The sequence below is a fragment of the Triticum aestivum genome, chromosome 3B (genome assembly GCF_018294505.1).
Source record: "Triticum aestivum cultivar Chinese Spring chromosome 3B, IWGSC CS RefSeq v2.1, whole genome shotgun sequence".
NCBI lineage: Eukaryota > Viridiplantae > Streptophyta > Magnoliopsida > Poales > Poaceae > Triticum > Triticum aestivum.
Genome location: NC_057801.1, coordinates 788,611,197 through 788,633,881, shown reverse-complemented (window position 1 = coordinate 788,633,881; position 22,685 = coordinate 788,611,197). Strand labels below are relative to the sequence as shown.

Below are 22,685 nucleotides of genomic sequence, written 5' to 3'. Positions count from 1 at the left end.
GCCGAACAATTGCTCGGCATCGCGAAGGATAAATCGTCACCAACATCGCCGCCCCACGGATTACACGGAGCAGGCACACCTGCATCGCCACACGGTCACTTCATCAAGCCGGCATCGACCACGTCACGACCTACATCGCTGGACCGGGGGCTTCATCATCTCTTCATCAACCTACTCCGGAGACTTCGGCGTCGCTGGCCGACCAGCTCCGTCACGTTAGCTGGACCAAGGGCTTTGCCTCGGCGAGCCAACCTTTGCCAGCATCGCCATGCCGTTGCTTTATCACCCATCAGGCGATAGGTGTGCGGATCGAGTCCCAATTTTGGGAATCACCTTTCTTCGGATTGCTACAACAAATAAGGCAGGTGCTATTAATCCTAGTATTTTTTTGTTTGTTAGGGTTCATTCTTCCCAATGAATTATTACTCTGGTTTTTCCGTCATATGTACGCAGGTCTATCAAATGGTGGCCGCATTAACGACGGTCGCATGGTGGTTCGGTCAGTTTCCGTACATAGTCCGGCGAACGCCGCATCCGGAACTCGAACCGACCTGTGAATTCAGGCCTTGCATGCCTTTACCGCATCACGCCGCCGCCCTGCATCGACACTGACTTCGGCGCCAGGCCATATTTCTTTTATTACTCACTTTGCATAAATTATTTGTTATGCAACAATTCTTTTTTATTATTATTACTATTATCTCCAGTTTGCACTATTTTTTGTGCACAGGAAAATGATCCAGCCGGACTATATCCTTTGGCGTCACCTCGGCTGGACGGGGGGCTTCGTCAACACTTCATTACCCCATGCCAGGGACTTCGGCATCACCCTGTCGTCCTGCATTGACCGTGCTATGTCACCACTTCGGAGTGCCGAGCTCTTTGCTCCGCCACCTCGGGACCAGCTCGGGGATGGAACCTTGTCCCGCATCAAGCTCGGACCACGTCATCAATACTGAACACATTAACCAGCTAAGTTGTCTTCATGCTCAAAGTTTTAAATTTTTAACTTGTGTTCGGCTCGGCCAAGCATTATACTTTTTTGAAAAAAGTTGCTTGTAAAAATTTCCTTGCCAAACTTTGTTTGTGACGCGCAAATTCAAATACCCCGTTTACTTGGGGGCTTCCTTCATGAAGCTTTTTCCTCTTGCATATGGTTATACTTGTACGGCTTCGTTCCTTGTTCATGTATTACGCCACAATATGCACCATATTGACTTAAGCGATTTGCAAGCTGGGTTGCCTGGCTCCTGTGCTTACCCCTACGTTCCCGATTGTTCGGCTAGGGAGTAAAGGGAGCACCTCTGCGATTGTCATGATCGGGTCACCCGAGCCGGACCTCAGACTGGGTGAAGCCGAAAGCTAGCGCTCTTATTGTTTTCAATCATGGTCGGCACATAACGGAACTCATGAGTACAAAAAATCTATTGCACAAGTCTCATAATAACAATGAGCACCAAAGAAAGGTATCGGTGGGGGTACTATTTTCTTCGAAGATGCTTCTTACTCTTCGCACTAATATAGCATAAGTTCCCTGAGCGCGCTTTGTCTGTTACAGCCTTATGACCTGATTGCCTGGTTATTGGAAACACCGTCGATATTCTCGACATATGGAGTACATAACACTTTTCGGTCCTTGACTAAAGAGAGAGAAGCCGACGGTCGGTTAAGACGCGTTTAAAGTTCGGTTGAACATAGATATGATATAAGTACTTCGGTACATACAATCATTCTTTTACCCAAGTCACTTGGGGGCTCTTAAATTTATATGAGTCGTTTTATGATAAGTGTTTTTCTTCTTAGTCATTGCAAAGTTTTTATTATTATATATCACTCCTTTTTTCAACACAAGTGTGCGGTCACTAGCCGGGGAGCCTAATTTCTCTCCCAAAGCCGCTAGAGTTTAGTTTGCTAAACTGGCCTAGTAAGAAGTACTCCGCCTTCGGGATAGGAGGTTGAAGCCGTAGGCTGACCCGCTTGAAGTTTTGAGATAGGATGTGTCATGTTAAAGCACGGCAGAAGCAACTTTTTTTCTAAAGTCCAATTTTCGGATTGGCACTGAACACTTGATCTAGTTCGGACATTAACCTTTTGAATAAGTTTTTTTGTCTTTTCGAGCCCATTGCACTTTTAAACTATTTGTGTGTTTTCAGCACAAGTCTCGCAGTGCAACGCTGGACACCTTTAGATATTCGGCAAAAACATTCTCGGATATTGTAATGTATGCATCGGTTTCGAATTGTGTCTTCGATCAATAGTTGGGTTGCCCGGCTCCTGCGCTTGCCTCCTATGTTCCGCTTTGTTCGGCTGGGTGTGCAAAGGGAGAACCACTGCGATTGTGCTTCCAGCTCACATGGTTAAGCACCTCAGTGGAGAAAGCCGAAAAGTGACTGTCACAATAAGCGTAAACTGGTCGGCGATCCAATGACGGTGTTAAACGACGGGCCATTCATAACAATGGCCGAAGTGTTTACGGCTTGACCTTGACTGTCGCCGAACACTACCGGGGGCTATTAACTGGCCTCCCAAACTAAATCCTTGATATTTTGCTCTTACATTGGAGCTGAGGTTTCATGATCATGCTTAGCATGACAACCCAAAGAAAGGAACCGATAGCGGGACTATTTTCTTTGGAAGACATTTCTTCTGTTAAACAGTAATATAACATATCTCTCCGCGTACCTTTGTTTATAAAACCGTATGGCCAGATTGCCTTGTTTGTTGTAAATCTTTGCCCTCATAAAGGCTTTATAAAGTAGGACAAACACTCCTCGACTATTGGCCGAGGAGGTGGAAGCTGATGGTCGGTCAACAAAGTTTTGTACAATACGGATCCGAGCATTAATGACGTAAAGTACTTGGATACATAGGGTCATTACACATAATTTGTGATTTTACTATGGATATCGATCCTTAATTCGGCCTCCCTTGCCCGCATTAAGGCTCGGGGCTACTGGGCTTCGGGCTTATTATTTACAAATATTAAAGGGGCACATCGATCCCCTGATCTGGTGTTGCCACCCGACCAGTGTCTCCGGGGCTACTGCATTGCCTGTCCAATGCAGAAAATTTTAAGTGTAATACAGTCTCCGAGGAGATTTTGATCCTCGGGTTGGTCGGCCGCACCCAACCTGAGTCTTGAGGACTGAGCACGGCGCTTTTTGTGTCCCGAAGTATTCTGCCGAGCTAGGACTTGATCCTCAGACCGATTTTGCAAATCAACCTGAGTCTCAGCAGCTACGGGGATCAGCGGTCTTATGTCATCCTTCATGGGCATCTCGGGTTTTAGACAGATACCCACCTTGAGGGCTACTAGCTATGTATCTCGGCAGAGAATAAATTGCACCAATCAAAAATATTGACAAAAATCGGCCCACATTTGGGGTGGTGCACCACCTCGGAAGCAGTCCGTCATAAAGCTCGGGCGCTAGTGGCTGGCTCCATAGAGGGCATTTCTAGCGTTAAGCTCGGCTAAACTCCTTCAAACTTCTTTGAACTAAGGTGATTTACGACACCTTGGATACAGTCCGGCGTTGGAGCTCGGATACATAGTCCAGCGTTAGAGCTGGGAAGCAGTCCGGCATTGGTGCTCGGCTGCAAAAGATACCGCGGTCCGGCGTTGGAGCTCGGACGCAAGAGGACACTGCCTCCTGGGAATAACTTCAAACCCGAGGCATGGCATAAAAATAATAAGGCATTGATAAAGGCCAGAAGCTTAAAGGGGCTCCTCGGATACCCGACGTGTAAACTCGTCGAATGCATTTTGGCGATCCTCAAGATCGAAGATGAGAAGATTTATTGAACCAGTTTTCAAAACCGACGACTGAAGACGAAGAACAGTTCGGAAGAATCGAGGAGCGTCCCTAACTTGAAGACCGGTTCAGGGGGCTACTGACGGTGTCCTGGACTAGGGGGTACTCAACGCGTCGTCTCCCGATCAGTTGGATTGGGCCGAGGACCCCCATGGCCGTATACTCATGGGCCAGTCCGGACAGCTGCCGCATACAAGGAAGAATCCACAAGACTTGGCGATCAAGACAAGGACTCCTCCCCCACCGCGTATTCGGCTAGGACTCTTGTTATCCTAGGCCTCTGGTGCATTATATAAACCGGGGCCAGGCTAGTCGATAGAGATATACAACAACAATCATACCATAGGCTAGCTTATAGGGTTTAGCCTCTCTGATCTCATGGTAGATCAACTCTTGTACTACCCATATCATCAATATTAATCAAGCAGGAGTAGGGTTTTACCTCCATCGAGAGGGCCCGAACCTGGGTAAACATTGTGTCCCTGGCCTCCTGTTACCATTGATCCTAAGACGCACTGCTTGGTACCCCCTACCCGAGATCCGCCGGTTTTGACACCGACAAAGAGCTACACAACTTTGAGAGAAATCAAGTTTGGACATTGGTTGAGAAGCCCGACAACAACCACAACATCGTTGGTACAAAATGGGTGTTTCACAACAAGCAAGATGAAGATGGACAAGTAGTTCGCAACAAAGCACGTCTCGTCGCCCAAGGCTACACTCAAGTCGAAGGTATGGACTATGGTGAGACATACGGCCCTGTTGCTAGACTTGAGTCCATTCGCATCTTACTTGCCTATACTAATCACCATGATATCACCTTGTACCAAATGGACATTAAAAGTGATTTTCTAAATGGTGAAATAGAGGAGGAAGTTTATGTTAAGCAACCTCCCGGCTTTGTCAATCCTAAGAACCCTAATCTTGTTTACAAACTTCACAAAGCCCTTTATGGTCTTAAACAAGCTCCTAGAGCTTGGTATAAATGCTTAACCAAGTTCCTTGTTGAAAAAGGCTTTGAGATTGGAAAGATTGATTCTACTCTTTTCATTAAAAGGGTTAATGGAGAATTATTTGTGTGCCAAATTTAGGTCGATGATATTATATTTGGATCAACTAACCCTCATTTTAGTGAGAAGTTTGGGAAGTTAATGTCGGAGAAGTTTGAGATGTCTATGATGAGTGAACTCAAGTTCTTTCTTGGTTTGCAAATTAAGCAAACTAAGGAAGGCACCTTTGTCTGTCAAATGAGGTACACCAAGGACTTGTTCGAGAAGTTCAATATGCAAGAATGCAAAGGTATGAGTACACCCATGCCTACTAGTGGACATCTTGACTTGACTAAGGACGATAAACCTGTTGATAAAAAAGTTTATCACTCTATGATTGGTTCATTGTTATATCTATGTGCTTCACGTCCCGATATTATGCTAAGTGTGTGCATGTGTGCACGATATCAAGCGGCTCCTAAAGAATGTCATCTTAAGGCCGTGAAAAGGATAGTGAGATACTTAATTCATACACCAAAGTTTGGCATTTGGTATCCAAAGAGGGCATCTTTCAATCTTGTTGGCTACTCTGACTCGGACTATGCCGGTGACAAGGTTGATAGAAAGTCCACTTCGGGTACTTGTCAATTTCTTGGTAGATCTCTTGTGTCTTGGTCTTCCAAGAAACAAAACTCGGTATCCTTATCCACCGCCGAAGTGGAATACATTGCCGCTGGATCATGTTGTGCTCAATTACTTTGGATGATCCAAACTCTTAAGGATTATGGGATATATGTGAAACATGTTCCATTACTTTGTGACAATGAAAGTGCTATCAAGATTGCTCACAATCCCGTGCAACATTCTCAAACTAAGCATATTGAAGTTCATCATCATTTCATTCGAGATCATGTTGCCAAAGGGGACATTAATCTTAAGCATGTTCGCACCGATAAACAATTAGCGGATATATTCACTAAACCACTTGATGAGAATGTGTTTTGCAGGTTAAGAGGTCAATTGAACATCATTGATGCTTCAAACTTGGAGTAGGAACTCCATTTGGATACATGCAAGGCATGAGCCTATGACTAATCCTTGATACTTTTTCTCATGTTGCTATTTAAATGTCTTGGATATATTTGCACCCTTGCATGCTATCTAACCCTTGTAGGAACTTGGATGAATCTAAATCTATGAGATTGCAACCCACTCACATCTTGAGCAAATCTCTACATCATCAAGTCTCCACACAACAGTGGATGAAGACAAGGAAGCACACAACCCTTCTAACATATCCTATGACATATTCAGTTTTGAACATTATAATTGTCATTTTGGATACACAAGTGCTCTTCCTTGCAAAACTAACACATGTAGGTAGATGAATTCACACTCCAAGTGGTGCTCCCAATTCTTGATGAGCTACATCAACTTTGAGCAATCCACACAAGTTCAACTACATGTCCACAATCAACACCACCACCCAAGGTATGTTATTCCATCTTAGAGAAGCTTTACTCCGAGTCATGAGTCAAAGCAACTCAACAAGATGAGAATCCATCAAATGCTTAAAGGAAAAACGGTAACCCCATTTTGAGCTTAAACGATGAGTATGACCTATGATCAAGTGAACTCACTTGACTCCTATGTCAATATACTCTAACATAGGTGACTTTGTCGCCGACCTATTCTAGATGAGGTTCTCTCATTTTCTTTTCTGTGCTCTTGCATTTGTTCCATGCATATTTGCTCATAACTTCATCTAGGTCTCTGTTCCTTTTTGTGTTTTATCCTTCAGTTGATTCTTTGCAATTCCTTGTGAGATCTTACTTGTCTAGTGAGCTGAGGTGACATGTGTTCTCTCTGTCATGAACTCGGTCACACCGGTCTGATGTGTTCGGTCCAACCGAAATCTTTTGGTGCAACCAAAGCACACAAATCAGTGTCACCGATTTCACAACAGGAAAAACACCTTGCCACTTATTCCTGAATTCTTTTGTTCCAGCTCCACTCAATGAATCTTGTCCTCTACCATCATCAATTTAGCCTTACTACTTTGTTTTGTGCCTCAAGGACCAAACCCATTTGTAAGAAAAATCCAGAAGAACCCTTCTTGGAAATTGATGTCAAAGGGGGAGAGAGAGATCACATCAAAGCTTAATCATATCTATAGGGGGAGAGAATACTCAAGGGAGAGAGAGAGTAATGTTCAAGGACCCTAGGTGCTTGATGTTCAAGAGGAGAGAAGTCACATGTCTTTAAGAGGGGAAAGACATGTTCATATCTGTTTGTCTGCATTAGCTCTGTTTCTTTTATTTGAGCTCTGATTTTATGTTCCCTATCTTCTCTCAGTATCCCATGCTAGATTCAGGGGGAGCAAGACATCTAAGGGAAGGAAATCCTTGAATTCAGTGCACATCTTTACCTTTGGGGACATGTCTATATCCAATGGGGTACTCAGTACTCACTCTCTACATGTCATCCCAGTCTTGGTATTCTTGTGGTTTCTTTTGTTTGCTCTGGCTAGTAGGTGCATCTGTGTTATCTAACCTTGTTTACGCAGGTTCATTCCATCCTAAGCCAACTCAAGACCACAAGGTAAGTATATGCATCACAGTCATGTGTATGAGGATCTCTTGCTGATGTACATACTGTTTGCAAGAAGGACTCATGAGCATGAAGGTACATTTCCCATATTCACATCTTTTTCTCTGATGCATATAGCCAAGATACATGTAACACATTGCTTACTCTGTCATGCTTATGCATTCACATGCTCCTATATTCCATATTTACATGATTGCTGTCGCGACCGACTTTCCGGGAAATAAATTTCCAGAAAAGACCGTCGTGCTCATCAGCCCCAGGATTACTGTTAGCTGATGAGGCTCCAACTTGATACAGAAATTCCAAGCAACATACAAAATATGCAGTACAAGACCATTCTGGCCTGTGAGTACAACAAATGGTTTCTAGTGGTTGATGGCGGAAGCGGTTTGTGGATCATCAGTGTCTATGGGACTCCAATTCCCACAGGAACAGCTGACCAGGTTAACTCCTATCTTCGCGAGGCTGCTATCTCCATTGCTTAGGTTCCGGGGCTGTCACCGCGTCACTCCTCTCCGTGCAAGAAAATCTGGCCAAGACAATAGCCAGGGACAAGCCAGTGAGTACTTTGAATGTACTCGCAAACATTATGAACACAGGTATAATATAACAATGATGTGCTAAAATAATTTATGCTCATGACGTCAGTCACAATAGATAAATGAAATTCTGATGCGTGCAAGCAAGTTATTTATAAAATTGCAATAACATGGTAGTATAAAAACTTATGAAACAAATAATCAAGTAATGCCACAGTCGGGCGTCTGAGCGACGCCACATAAAGGGCTTTAAAAGAAAATGCCACAGTCGGGCGTCTGAGCGACGCCACATAAAGGGCTTTAAAAGAAAATGCCACAGTCGGGCGTCTGAGCGACGCCACATAAAGGGCTTTAAAAGAAATGCCACAGTCGGGCGTCTGAGCGACGCCACATAAAGGGCTTTAAAAGAAAATGCCACAGTCGGGCGTCTGAGCGACGCCACATAAAGGGCTTTAAAAGAAATGCCATAGTCGGGCGTCTGAGCGACGCCACATAAAGGGCTTTAAAAGAAAATGCCACAGTCGGGCGTCTGAGCGACGCCACATAAAGGGCTTTAAAAGAAAATGCCACAGTCGGGCGTCTGAGCGACGCCACATAAAGGGCTTTAAAAGAAATGCCACAGTCGGGCGTCTGAGCGACGCCACATAAAGGGCTTTAAAAGAAATGATCATAATGAATATCCCGGAGGTAGAACCATCCCAGAGATATTCGGTAATAACAATAATATCACGGGTTAGTCAACAATAATAATAATCATCACAGATATCACAAGTCACGGGTAGTAATTCCATCTTTCTGGTTAACAGTTTCACCTCCGAAGACCGACACTAAGACCGACACCTGACCCATCCCAGACTGTAATCCTTAACCATGGACACGGCTATTCGAATAGGTTTATTCTCTGCAGAGGGTGTACTCTTTACCCACGAGTAACGGATTTCTTTAGTCCATCAGGACTAATTCCATCTACGGTCTTTTTGTTGAAAACACACCTAACTTGCACACACCAGCTTATCACACACGTGCCTGAATCACCCACGACACCTGTTAAGCAAACTCTAAGTGGGGAGGCTACAACCTCGCGTAGCATGGGATCAAATTTATATCACGCGCTCTAAGGGGTGGCCTCCCCTCTCGGTCCCAACCGGAAACACCCATGCCCCCGGACCAGGTGGCCTGCCTACCAGCTGCAACCGGTATCTTCCACCATGGCCTCTCTGTACGGTGTGTGCTAGCAAGAGGTTGACAACTTACTGAACCGTACTCTACTTGCTGTAGAGACGAGTGGTAGTACGAAACAAGTATGGGGGTTACTGGAACAAGACTCGATCTACGGTTGACTCAGGAGGTTTAAGTATTCCCTGCATGATTAGTATAACGAATATATTTCAACCAATACAATTAACACTCATTATATCTTACCATGCCATACCGGACATAACCGTCCCGACGGTGACCGGCGACAAACTCATGCCTACCCAAGGCAAAGGTTTTCCCGGTTCCTACCGGTATGCATGCAAGGTACATGAGGATGATTATCATCACAAGTGTGTTCATTTCCAACAACATGGAAATCAATAACATGTACCCATGCATATGATCACATCACATAAAATAACAAGTCCTTCGAAATGCGGTGGTGTTATAAATGCATCAACGATCACACCAAAATATTATGCCGGGATTCAGAATGCTTGCCTTCAATGTGTGGAAAGGCAGGGTGCTCTCCAAACTTTTGAAAGTTTTCTTCTCTCTCCCAAAAATCCTATTTGAAAATATATTTGAATTAACACATATTTCAAAAACAGAACACAAAAGTTGTTTGAAATTTTTTCAAATAAATCTTAAAATAAACTAGAACAAATTTGAAGAAGGTAGGAAAAAGAATCAACTCATTTGGACTTATATTTAAAAAGTTATAGCCAGTCAAAGATTTGGTCAAAATCTGTTTTTAAATAAAATAGAAAAAGAAAACGGTTCAGACGAGATTACGCTTTCGATACAGAGGAGGCGTACTTTAGGCTTTACGCCTCCACTTAACCACGCGGACGGCGCGGGGTGTCACTGACAGTGGGCCTGCCTGGCCCACTGGTCAGGTTTGACCAGTCACCGCGCGTCGTCTCCCTCCCTTGCCCGAGCGGAGCGGGGCTCCGGCGATCGTCGCCGGCGTTTGGCTGCTCCTCGCGGGCCCCCGAGGGTGGGGATGGATCCGCAAGGTTGAGGCGATCCTCCCTGTAGTCGCTGGGTTGGCGGGGACGGCGTGAGCTGTCGGCGGCGAGCTCCTCGGCGGAGGGAAGCTTCGGGGAAAAGTGGTTTCGGGGCGGCGGTGGTTCTCGATCGAAATGGAGTAGGGGGAAGGTTTACGGGAGGATGAGGGGATTCTTGGTGGAGAGAACGGAGGGTGGGAGGCCCTGGTGGTGCCGAATTGGCCGGGGCAGTGGTGGCGGCTGCCGTTGCCGGAGATGGGGATGAAGACCTTCCCCGAGTCGATTGGCTGCTATGGGAGGACTATGGGAGCACTCTAAGGCTTCTTGCGTGCCCGGGGTGGCTCGGGACCTCCTCTTATAGCTCGTCGAGGTCGGTTCCGCTGCGGCCGGATAAGCTCTCCGGCGAACCGCCTCGCTGTAGCTTGCAGGGCAACGTGGCGCGGCTGGGGATGACGACAAGAGCTAGTGAACGAGAGGGCACTGCTCCAGGGGCCAGGTGGCGAGCCGGGGTGGCTTGGGCGGCGCTGCACGGCGCAGGGCTGTCGGGCGGCGGTGGCGGCTAGTGTTTGGCCTGCCGGGCGCGGCGGGGGCTGCTTGGCGCGTTGCTGCGAGGAGGGGAGCGCGTGGCGTGGTGCTGCAGAGCGGGCCAAAGCCGTGGGGCCAACGTGTCGGCTCGGGCGCGCGACTGCAATACGCGCGCTCTGGGCGCGTCCAGAGCACGCCGACCAGGTGTTCGACACAATGCCGAGGCATGCTACAGGTCGCAGGTGAGGATGGGATTTACCAGATCGAGGTTAGGAGCAACGGGGAGTCTAGTGGACATGCTGGTTTGATCAGAGGTGCAAGTTCACAGTGCAATGCCACAATCATGCCAGAACTGGTCATGCTCTCCAGGTGTTTGGCAAAATGCCACATGCACTTAGGCAGGTCTTGGGGTGGCCAAAAACTCCAGATGGGGGTCTCTTTAGATGCAAAAGAGAGTGGTGAGGTTAGTTGGACAAAAGGGGAAACTTGCTAGTGCAAGTTTTACAAAACTACATTTCTGGACAGGAAATAAATAGCATTATTCCATGAACCAAAAGTGATCTAAATGGTGCATGCTCCTGGACTTAAGGGTTTAACATGGGGGATTACAAGTAGGAGAAATAATCAAGGGTATAGGAGCAACTAAAATGGTGGTTGCTGTACAAATCCTCAAGTTGGTCCAGAATGGAAATGAGGTTGATTCACTCAAATTTTTCAAAGAACATAATTAGGTTTTTGCAGAAAGAGGGATAACAGGCTCCTACTGACCTCCCTTAATTTTGGTAGAAGTTTTAAAGAAATATTTAAATAGGTTGCTGTGAAAAAATGCACTCTGGACCAGAGAAGAAAAATTGAGAGTAGGGCTCAAAATATTTCATGAATGAAATATATTTTTGCATAAAAGTTATTTAAAATCATCACATGACATCTCCAAATTTTTATGGGAATTTTAAGTGAATTTATCAAATGGTTGAAGTTCAAATATGGCCATTTAACCTAGAAAACCTTTTTCAAGAAAATAAAGAGCAAGCAACTTATTTATTTAATTAGTTATACTGATAAAAGGAAAGTTTTTCTTGAGAGGTTAAATAAGTCCAATAACAAATTTGAAAAGTTTTCTCTTTGGGAAAACTCATCATAACAGGGAAGGAAATGATTAAAAAAATCAAAATGGAGCTCAGAAATCCAAAGTTTTAAATCCTGGCAAAAAATTTAATTTAATAAAACAAGGCCAAATTTTTGGGGTGTCACAATACTATCCCCCTTAAGAAAAATCTCGTCCTCGAGATTTGCTAAAAGCGGTGTTAAGAGAATACTTACGCAATAAAGATGTAGCTACAGTGCGAGGGCAATAAGTGGTGAAAAACCACCGTGTGAAAAACTGGTGCTGCGCGGAAAAATCTACGGTCCGAGACAAAAACGGGCGATTTCTATGCTGGATATAAATTTAGGATAACTCCTAAATTTAGATATACGCTGATCGCACCCGAGAGCCTAGTGCTCTCTCTGGCTGACAGGTGGACCCGGGGTCCACTGTCAGTCTCCTCTTCTTCTCCCTCTGGCCCTTTCTTCCTCCTCTCTCCCGCGCGCTTCCTCCACCGGCGACGCCTAGTGTGTAGGGCATCTAGGCCGTACCGTGGTAGTGCGCGGCGTGCTAGCTGCTGGTGCAGCGTGCACTCACCTCGCGGGCCAGCGCGCTGTCGGCACTGCTCGCGGATTCGACTCCGAACACCGGCGATCGGCGACGAGCGGCGTTGGTGGACCTCGCCCACCGTACACCGAGCTCGAGCTATAAAACGGCCGGGGTGCCTCTCTCTTCCTCCTTACACCTGGCTTCACTTCTCCTCCTCCTTATTTCTCCGCTACTGCTTACAGAAGCTCGGTCGAGGCTCTAATGGCGAAGGCGATGCCGGACTGGTTTGTGATCCTGATATGCGGAGGGCTGGCGACACTGCTGGGGCTCTCTCTGCTCCTGTGCGCGATGATCTTCGACGAGTGTCGCGATGCTGCGGCTCAGGTGTTGGTTCTCCGCGGTGGTGGTGATCATGAGGAGTAGATGGAGTGTGTCGGGTGCTAACTGTTGTTAGGGGGTGATTATCTGGATGTAACACCGTTGCAAAATTTTGCAAACAGTGTATGTGTCCGAATGATTATGGTTGTGAGTCTGCTCGTGGTGCTGAGTGAAATTAAATAATCCACGTTGTGAGAAGGGGCAGGTGTAGCAACTCAGGGAAAGAAATCTCACTCCGGGATTTCGCGAGGGAAAAACAGTTAATTTAAGGAAGCATAAACCACAACAAAAACTACACACACTAGTAGAAGCCAATTAATTGACTCGTCGTACAAACTTAGGGTATCACGCATAAGTCACACACATAAATAAATGCTGCAAAGAACAAATACAGTAGTGACGTCTAAAATGAAAACGGTAACTGGACGGGGTCCTGATAAAATGTCTCTGGTAAAGGAATACACTCCTCTTCTATTGGAGGAAGTGGATTGACCAGTCGATGTATGCGTCTCTCCGTGTCGGGTCTCAGTGGTCTGCCGATGGCAACCTGAGGATTTAAATCTGCGAGGCTCTGGAGATAATCCATCACTCGCTGGTTTAAATGCTCTTGAGCAATGATGTACTGGATAAGGTTGGCCAGAACTGGGTCTCTCTCAATACGTCCACCGGGAAAAGATGTTACTTCTCCGGGTGCTGCACGGCTCGGAAAGTAATAATATCCTCGTTCGCGGGCATAGGGTACTGCGGATCGAAGACGAGCAATTGCTTCTTTTGCCGCAGCTTCTATGGCCAAGTGTGGGGTTGGCATAGATTTCCCCACGAAGGATACTTCTATTGGATCTTGGTTGGGGTCTACAGGAGGAATGTGCACTGCTGCCCAATATTCCGAGGTGGATGGGGTGATCCTTGATTTGAACAGCTCGTACTGGGGTGGCTGGGTAGAACCCATGGTACTGCGGGTAAAATCCCACAATAATTTGACAAAGCTACCTGGGGTTGCATCTGGGGTCCTCAGATGAATGCTGGGGTTCGGCATGACAGGAAAAAGCGTGAGTGTTGTGCACAAAGTGAGGGTTGCTGGGTAAGGTCACAAGGTGGCCTTTATATAGTAATGGAGCCGGATCGTTTTACCGTGGTGAAAGGTAATAAATCTGCCAGCTTAGCTCCAAAGGTCGGTTCAGTGTCAGAGATACACATATCTCATAAAGAGACGTGTTACTGTGGTTGTTGTCGGGCTGGTTTTGGTAGTTGTGCCCGGAAGAATATGCAGCTATGCGCTAACCAAACAGGCAAGGCTATTATTAAAACAGAGGCACAAAGACAGGCTGCGTTAATATATGCGGTCGCATGATTACAAAGCGAGGATACATTGAAACTTGGTACTACTCACACGGCTCAGTCTACCTCGTTTATGTCTAAACGGGCGTGCCTGGTGGATGTCGAGGCTTCCCCACGTGTCTCTCTGCCGGGATTAGTCGGAGATGGCGGAGGAACTGCAGGGTCGGGGTAGTGAGAATGACCATCACGGGGATTGTTGGCCACAACCCCATTGGAGTGTGCTCCCAAAATGCGACGAAGCACTTCTGGGGTTATCGCAGCACCTTGGCCGATGGCTGGGGCAGATCTCGGGGTCTCGATTGGTTGTCCAAACAGCACGACTGGGTTGTCGGTGTTGGGCTCGTTTCCTTCTCTCGCCGGGGCTCGACGAACCAGCTCTCCACGAGCTGCGATTAGATCAATAGTGATCTGGTCGAACAGCGCCTCTAGTGCACTTACATAGCGTACTAGGTGCAACAATGCGGGGTCCGTCTCGTGGTCTCCATTGGCGACTTGGGGTGGTCTACCATACCCTTCTCGTCTGGGGTAGTAGTGGAACGAGCGACAGTTAACTCTGGGCGACAAGTGCCTGAGTTGAACTATAGCCTCTCGAGCGGCTAGCTGGATGGCTTGTGGCTCAAAGGAAGTTGTCCTTCCGGTGAACCGGTAGGGACGCTCGGGTGCTAGACTCCTACCGTAAATGTGCACAGTGGCCCAGAATTGGCGGTCTTCACCGCTCATGGGTCCTTGATACACAACATATTCTGGTGGCTCCTCTAACGCGTAGGCACGACGGGTGAGGTTTGCGAGGATGGTCACAAAACCTCCAAGGTTGGTTGCTGTGGTTTCGTTGTGCACTATAGGTCCAGGCATTGTGGCTCGGTTTGGGGTAGCGACTATGTGTGCTGGTTTGGGGCTAGCACGCCCCTTTTTTATAGGGAAAAGGGGACGGAATCTTCCTTCGCACGCTTGCGAGAAAAGATTATTTAGGAGCCGGTCACTGGCGCATGAGTGACAGGTTAGGTTGATAGGTTGGGCACCGACTGCCAAAAGTGTTGGGTCACTGTGTGGCTATCTTGCACGAGAAGCTTGGCTGGGGTTTGGTTAAGGTCTGGTGGGTTGGTTTGCCTAAGTTTATTGACCTGGCTAAGATAGGATTAGCCAATGGTCAGCCTGGCTCTGATACCAAGTCTGTCGCGACCGACTTTCCGGGAAATAAATTTCCAGAAAAGACCGTCGTGCTCATCAGCCCCAGGATTACTGTTAGCTGATGAGGCTCCAACTTGATACAGAAATTCCAAGCAACATACAAAATATGCAGTACAAGACCATTCTGGCCTGTGAGTACAACAAATGGTTTCTAGTGGTTGATGGCGGAAGCGGTTTGTGGATCATCAGTGTCTATGGGACTCCAATTCCCACAGGAACAGCTGACCAGGTTAACTCCTATCTTCGCGAGGCTGCTATCTCCATTGCTTAGGTTCCGGGGCTGTCACCGCGTCACTCCTCTCCGTGCAAGAAAATCTGGCCAAGACAATAGCCAGGGACAAGCCAGTGAGTACATTGAATGTACTCGCAAACATTATGAACACAGGTATAATATAACAATGATGTGCTAAAATATTTTATGCTCATGACGTCAGTCACAATAGATAAATGAAATTCTGATGCGTGCAAGCAAGTTATTTATAAAATTGCAATAACATGGTAGTATAAAAACTTATGAAACAAATAATCAAGTAATGCCACAGTCGGGCATCTGAGCGACGCCACATAAAGGGCTTTAAAAGAAAATGCCACAGTCGGGCGTCTGAGCGACGCCACATAAAGGGCTTTAAAAGAAAATGCCATAGTCGGGCGTCTGAGCGACGCCACATAAAGGGCTTTAAAAGAAATGCCACAGTCGGGCGTCTGAGCGACGCCACATAAAGGGCTTTAAAAGAAAATGCCACAGTCGGGCGTCTGAGCGACGCCACATAAAGGGCTTTAAAAGAAAATGCCACAGTCGGGCGTCTGAGCGACGCCACATAAAGGGCTTTAAAAGAAATGCCACAGTCGGGCGTCTGAGCGACGCCACATAAAGGGCTTTAAAAGAAATGATCATAATGAATATCCCGGAGGTAGAACCATCCCAGAGATATTCGGTAATAACAATAATATCACGGGTTAGTCAACAATAATAATAATCATCACAGATATCACAAGTCACGGGTAGTAATTCCATCTTTCTGGTTAACAGTTTCACCTCCGAAGACCGACACTAAGACCGACACCTGACCCATCCCAGACTGTAATCCTTAACCATGGACACGGCTATTCGAATAGGTTTATTCTCTGCAGAGGGTGTACTCTTTACCCACGAGTAACGGATTTCTTTAGTCCATCAGGACTAATTCCATCTACGGTCTTTTTGTTGAAAACACACCTAACTTGCACACACCAGCTTATCACACACGTGCCTGGAATCACCCACGACACCTGTTAAGCAAACTCTAAGTGGGGAGGCTACAACCTCGCGTAGCATGGGATCAAATTTATATCGCGCGCTCTAAGGGGTGGCCTCCCCTCTCGGTCCCAACCGGAAACACCCATGCCCCCGGACCAGGTGGCCTGCCTACCAGCTGCAACCGGTATCTTCCACCATGGCCTCTCTTTACGGTGTGTGCTAGCAAGAGGTTGACAACTTACTGAACCGTACTCTACTTGCTGTAGAGACGAGTGGTAGTACGAAACAAGTATGGGGGTTACTAGAACAAGACTCGATCTACGGTCGACTCAGGAGGTTTAAGTATTCCCTGCAAGATTAGTATAACGAATATATTTCAACCAATACAATCAACACTCACTATATCTTACCATGCCATACCGGACATAACCGTCCCGACGGTGACCGGCGACAAACTCATGCCTACCCAAGGCAAAGGTTTTCCCGGTTCCTACCGGTATGCATGCAAGGTACATGAGGATGATTATCATCACAAGTGTGTTCATTTCCAACAGCATGGAAATCAATAACATGTACCCATGCATATGATCACATCACATGAAATAACAAGTCCTTCGAAATGCGGTGGTGTTATAAATGCATCAACGATCACACCAAAATATTATGCCGGGATTCAGAATGCTTGCCTTCAATGTGTGGAAAGGCAGGGTGCTCTCCAAACTTTTGAAAGTTTTCTTCTCTCTCCCAAAAATCCTATTTGAAAATATATTTGAATTAACACACATTTCAAAAACAGAACACAAAAGTTGTTTGAAATTTTTTCAAATAAATCTTAAAATAAACTAGACCAAATTTGAAGAAGGTAGGAAAAAGAATCAACTCATTTGGACTTATATTTAAAAAGTTATAGCCAGTCAAAGATTTGGTCAAAATCTGTTTTTAAATAAAATAGAAAAAGAAAACGGTTCAGACGAGATTACGCTTTCGGTACAGAGGAGGCGTACTTTAGGCTTTACGCCTCCACTTAACCACGCGGACGGCGCGGGGTGTCACTGACAGTGGGCCTGCCTGGCCCACTGGTCAGGTTTGACCAGTCACCGCGCGTCGTCTCCCTCCCTTGCCCGAGCGGAGCGGGGCTCCGGCGATCGTCGCCGGCGTTTGGCTGCTCCTCGCGGGCCCCCGAGGGTGGGGATGGATCCGCAAGGTTGAGGCGATCCTCCCGGTAGTCGCTGGGTCGGCGGGGACAGCGTGAGCTATCGGCGGCGAGCTCCTCGGCGGAGGGAAGCTTCGGGGAAAAGTGGTTTCGGGGCGGCGGTGGTTCTCGATCGAAATGGAGTAGGGGGAAGGTTTACGGGAGGATGAGGGGGTTCTTGGTGGAGAGAACGGAGGGTGGGAGGCCCTGGTGGTGCCGAATTGGCCGGGGCAGTGGTGGCGGCTGCCGTTGCCGGAGATGGGGATGAAGACCTTCCCCGAGTCGATTGGCTGCTATGGGAGGACTAGGGGAGCACTCTAAGGCTTCCTGCGTGCCCGGGGTGGCTCGGGACCTCCTCTTATAGCTCGTCGAGGTCGGTTCCGCGGCGGCCGGATAAGCTCTCCGGCGAACCGCCTCGCTGTAGCTTGTAGGGCAACGTGGCGCGGCTGGGGATGACGACAAGAGCTAGTGGACGAGAGGGCACTGCTCCAGGGGCCAGGTGGCGAGCCGGGGTGGCTTGGGCGGCGCTGCACGGCGCAGGGCTGTCGGGCGGCGGTGGCGGCTAGTGTTTGGCCTGCCGGGCGCGGCGGGGGCTGCTTGGCGCGTTGCTGCGAGGAGGGGAGCGCGTGGCGTGGTGCTGCAGAGCGGGCCAAAGCCGTGGGGCCAACGTGTCGGCTCGGGCGCGCGGCTGCAATACGCGCGCTCTGGGCGCGTCCAGAGCACGCCGACCAGGTGTTCGACACAATGCCGAGGCATGCTACAGGTCGCAGGTGAGGATGGGATTTACCAGATCGAGGTTAGGAGCAACGGGGAGTCTAGTGGACATGCTGGTTTGATCAGAGGTGCAAGTTCACAGTGCAATGCCACAATCATGCCAGAACTGGTCATGCTCTCCAGGTGTTTGGCAAAATGCCACATGCACTTAGGCAGGTCTTGGGGTGGCCAAAAACTCAAGATGGGGGTCTCTTTAGATGCAAAAGAGAGTGGTGAGGTTAGTTGGACAAAAGGGGAAACTTGCTAGTGCAAGTTTTACAAAACTACATTTCTGGACAGGAAATAAATAGCATTATTCCATGAACCAAAAGTGATCTAAATGGTGCATGCTCCTGGACTTAAGGGTTTAACATGGGGGATTACAAGTAGGAGAAATAATCAAGGGTATAGGAGCAACTAAAATGGTGGTTGCTGTACAAATCCTTAAGTTGGTCCAGAATGGAAATGAGGTTGATTCACTCAAATTTTTTAAAGAACATAATTAGGTTTTTGCAGAAAGAGGGATAACAGGCTCCTACTGACCTCCCTTAATTTTGGTAGAAGTTTTAAAGAAATATTTAAATAGGTTGCTGTGAAAAAATGCACTCTGGACCAGAGAAGAAAAATTGAGAGTAGGGCTCAAAATATTTCATGAATGAAATATATTTTTGCATAAAAGTTATTTAAAATCATCACATGACATCTCCAAATTTTTATGGGAATTTTAAGTGAATTTATCAAATGGTTGAAGTTCAAATATGGCCATTTAACCTAGAAAACCTTTTTCAAGAAAATAAAGAGCAAGCAACTTATTTATTTAATTAGTTATACTGATAAAAGGAAAGTTTTTCTTGAGAGGTTAAATAAGTCCAATAACAAATTTGAAAAGTTTTCTTTTTGGGAAAACTCATCATAACAGGGAAGGAAATGATTAAAAAAATCAAAATGGAGCTCAGAAATCCAAAGTTTTAAATCCTGGCAAAAATTTTAATTTAATAAAACAAGGCCAAATTTTTGGGGTGTCACAATTGCATACATATAGGAGGAGCCTATGCATGTTACATGTCTTTCCAAAGCTTTACTTGTTATTCTCTATATATCTTTATCTAAATCTTTGATGTATGTTGTCATCAATTACCAAAAAGGGGGAGATTGAAAGCACAAGTGCTTCCTCGGTGATTTTGGTAATTTATGTCAACATATCTCTTGTTGGACTAATACCTTTACCTAGTATGTTTCAGATAAGTTCAACAATGGGGTGGCATGGACCAGAGGATGTGGAACCCCTTCAAGACGCTAAGGACAAAGGATTGGGTCAAGCTCAAAGCACAAGACTCTACCTTTTCTATTTTAGTGATCCAAGATCACATTGAGTCTATAGGAAAAGCCAATACTATCAATAGGGGATGAGGTGTTGCTTAATGGCTTGCTTGCTCAAAGTGCTTAATGGTATGCTCCAAAGCCCTCAACCACTTTCTCACATCCACATATGTCCCAAACCAAAAGTCAAACTTGGCCCTACTGAATTTGTCTATCCGGTGCCACCGAGTTCAGTTGACATAGCCACTGCCACAACCCTAGTCTTTTCGGTCTCACTGATAGGGATCTCGGTCTCACCGATATGGGACTGTAGTCTCTCTGTATGTATCCATTACCAAAATTGGTCCCACCGAGTTTGTAATCGGTCCTACCGAGCTTACAATGCAAACTCTCTGTTCCTCTTCGTAACGTTTCGGTCTCACCGAGATGAGCAAATCAGTCCCACCTAGTTTGCCTGACCAACTCTCTGGTTACCTTATTACCAAAATCGGTCCCACCGAGTTTGTGTAATCGGTCTCACCGAGATTACGTTATGCCCTAACGCTAACCATATCGGTCCCATCTAGTTGACATGTCGGTCCTACCGAAAATCCTAACGCATTATTTGCTAAATCGGTCCGACCGAGTTTCACGATTCAGTCCCACCGAGTTTGGTAAGTTGTGTGTAACGGTTAGATTTTGTGTGGAGGCTATATATACCCCTCCACCCACTCTTCATTCCCGGAGAGAGCCATCAGAACATGCCTACACTTCCAACTTACATTTTCTGAGAGAGAACCACCTACACTTGTGTTGAGGTCAAGATATTCCACTCCTACCATATGAATCTTGATCTCTAGCCTTCCCCAAGTTTCTTTCCACTCAAATCTTTTTTCCACCAAATCCAAATCATGTGTGAGAGAGTTGAGTGTTGGGGAGATTATCATTTGAAGCACAAGAGCAAGGAGTTTATCATCAACACAACATTTGTTACTTCTTGGAGAGTGGTGTCTCCTAGATTGGCTAGGTGTCACTTGGGAGCCTCCGACAGGATTGTGGAGTTGAACCAAGGAGTTTGTAAGGGCAAGGACATCGCCTACTTCGTGAATATCTACCCTAGTGAGGCAAGTCCTTCGTGGGCGACGGCCATGTTGGATAGACAAGGTTGCTTCTTTGTGGACCTTTCATGGGTGGAGCCCTCCGTGGACTCGCGCAGTCGTTACCCTTCGTGGGTTGAAGTCTCGATCAACGTGGATGTACGATAGCACCAACTATCGGAACCACGTCTAAAAAATCTCCGTGTCTCCAAATTGCGTTTGCATACTCCAATCCCATCCCTTTACATTTTGCAAGTTGCATGTTTTACTTTCCGCTGCTCATATACTCTTCGCATGCTTGCTTGTTATGTATTGTGAATGTTAAACTTGTGCCAAAACTCCACTCAAATTTAAGGAAATTAAAAACTGCTACTTTTCTCACTTAGTGTCTAATCACCCCCTCTCTAGACACATCTTCTCGATCCTTTCACCATGGCGCTCACTGTACGTAACGGCACACAATTTTTCTCCCATGTGTCATCTCTTAACATACATAGCTTGGTGACTCATATTTTCGGCATGTGCATGCAGTCTTTGGGGAGCCAGATGGCATTTCAGGCAATGGCGTCGATCACGGCGATAGGGTTGTACATCTCCTACGCGCTGCCCATCTTCTTCCGGGTGACCACTGCCCGGAAGTCGTTCCTACCAGGGCCGTTTCACCTTGGCCAGTATGGGATCGCCGTAGGATGGGCTGCCGTGCTTTGCCTTCGTCACCGTGCTCTTCTCTTTGCCGGTGGCGTACCTGGTGGCAAAGGATGACTTCAACTATACCCCGGTAGCTGTTGGTGGGGTGTTGCTGCTCAGCATTGGGGCCTGGGTGCTCCACGCACGGTTCTGGTTCCAAGGGCCCATCATAAATGTTGACACAGTCTAGAACTTTGCATGATGCAATATTGGTTGCACGTGAAGAGATGGATTGCTGATTAAAAAGGTCCACCACATAGGTTCCTGTGTGCGGCAGTGTTATCGTTACTGTTGGAAACAGTCTTCGGCTGCTCTCCTATACGCACGCCACACGGGAATATATCGGGTGCACCCACGCTTGAGGTGCCACGAGGTCCTTGAGTGTCGAAAGACCACGAAATTTTGGTCGCACCTTATGCATGTAAGCATATCAGACCCCAACAAAATTCAGATTGTTTAATTTTTTTCGAATTTACGATTCAACAGATGTAGATATTTTGGTTTTTTTGCCACGAGCTCCTCGAGTGTCGAAAGACAACGAAAATTTGATCGTACCTTGCGCATGTAAGCATGTTGGACACCAAAAAAAATTCAGTTTTTTAAGTTTTTTTTAATTTACTGTTCATCAGGCGGTTTTTGACGGTCAAACCCGGTCAAGGTGCTCAAAACTTTATGTCGGACCAAACTTATCCGATTTTGAGACTTGTTGGGAGCATGTGTAGATGTGAGAGCTACCGCTTGAGAGCCCATTTCTCTAGTTCTTTCTTATCTTTCTCCTACATGTAGGCAAAGGCATATAAGAGCATTTCCAACACAAGCGCTAATCTTTTTTACAGCGCGCGCAACGGCTGTTTTTGCGCTTGAGTAGGCAGTTGCTTCATCAGGCGCTGCAAATTTTAGCGCGCCGCTGTAGCACTTCAGCAGGCGCGCTAAAATACAGCGTGCTGTTTGAATAAAACATACATATATGTACACAAAAATTTAAACAATGACATAGCCATATCAAACACTTCACGCGTTGCGCAAATAGCGGTCCCTGGCGTTAGCCACGTCTTGCGATGTCCAGGTAATCAGCTAGCAATAGGGTAGTTTCTAAAAAAAAGAAAAAAGAACTAGCGATAGGAGAAGAGAAAAGAAACGATCCAGTGATTTGGCAGCTTGTTACATTTGGCCCGTCTAGCAGGTTGCCTTCGTGGGGAAG

At 46.6% G+C, this 22,685-nt stretch overlaps 1 pseudogene; it reads left to right on the top strand.

The window, feature by feature from the left end:
- The window catches only part of LOC123067913 (amino-acid permease BAT1 homolog), a 63,611-nt pseudogene extending 41,937 nt beyond the window's left edge, over nt 1-21,674 (top strand).
- Nucleotides 21,675-22,685: the final 1,011 nt, after the last annotated feature.